This window comes from Penaeus japonicus, unplaced genomic scaffold, assembly GCF_977035675.1.
Source record: "Penaeus japonicus unplaced genomic scaffold, GWHDUDI00000001_assembly GWHDUDI00000029, whole genome shotgun sequence".
Taxonomy (NCBI): domain Eukaryota; kingdom Metazoa; phylum Arthropoda; class Malacostraca; order Decapoda; family Penaeidae; genus Penaeus; species Penaeus japonicus.
In genome coordinates this window covers 23,589,658-23,590,386 of record NW_028234431.1, presented here as the reverse complement: position 1 = coordinate 23,590,386, position 729 = coordinate 23,589,658, and positions in this window count along the sequence as shown.

Genomic DNA, 729 nt, shown 5'->3' with positions numbered 1-729 from the left:
AGGTGAGGGGGTGGGTGAGGGGAGGGAGGTGGGGGGATAAAAAAGGGAGTAAATAGATAGAGAGGGGATCAAGATGTTTTCTTCGGGAATTGCCGATACGAAGAGGGGAAGTGGAGGGGAAAAAGGTGGAATAAAGGAAAGTAAATAAGAAAGGGAGGAGGGGGAAGGATGAGTGAATATGGGGAGGAAGGGAAAGAGAGAAGGAGAGAGAGAGAGAGAGAGAGAGAGAGAGAGAGAGAGAGAGAGAGAGAGAGAGAGAGAGAGAGAGAGAGAGAGAGAGAGTTTTAGGAGGAAGGAGGAAAAGAAGGGAAGGAAGAAAGTAGTTGGAAGAGAGAGAGAGAGAAGGGAGGGGGGAGGAGGGAAAATGGAGGGTAGTGGAAGAAGCAAAAAGGAAATGAAGGGAAGGAGGAAAGGAGGGGAGGAAGAGGAGGAAGGGGGGGGGGGCGGAGAAAAAGGGAAAATGAAGAGAGGGGAGGAAAGGGAATGAAAGGAAAAAGAGTAAAGGAGGGAAGAAGAGCAAAGAAGGAAGGGAGTTAGAAGGGGGAGGGAGGAAATCAGAATTGAAAGAAGAGAAGGGGGTTGAAGGAAGTAAGAAGATGGAGATTGGGGAGATGGAAGAGGGAAAAAAAACAAGAAAATGAATAATGAAGGAAGCGGAAAATAGGAAAACAAACACAAGAATGAATAAGAAGGAAGAGGAAAGATAGATAGAGAGAACGAGGGAGAGAG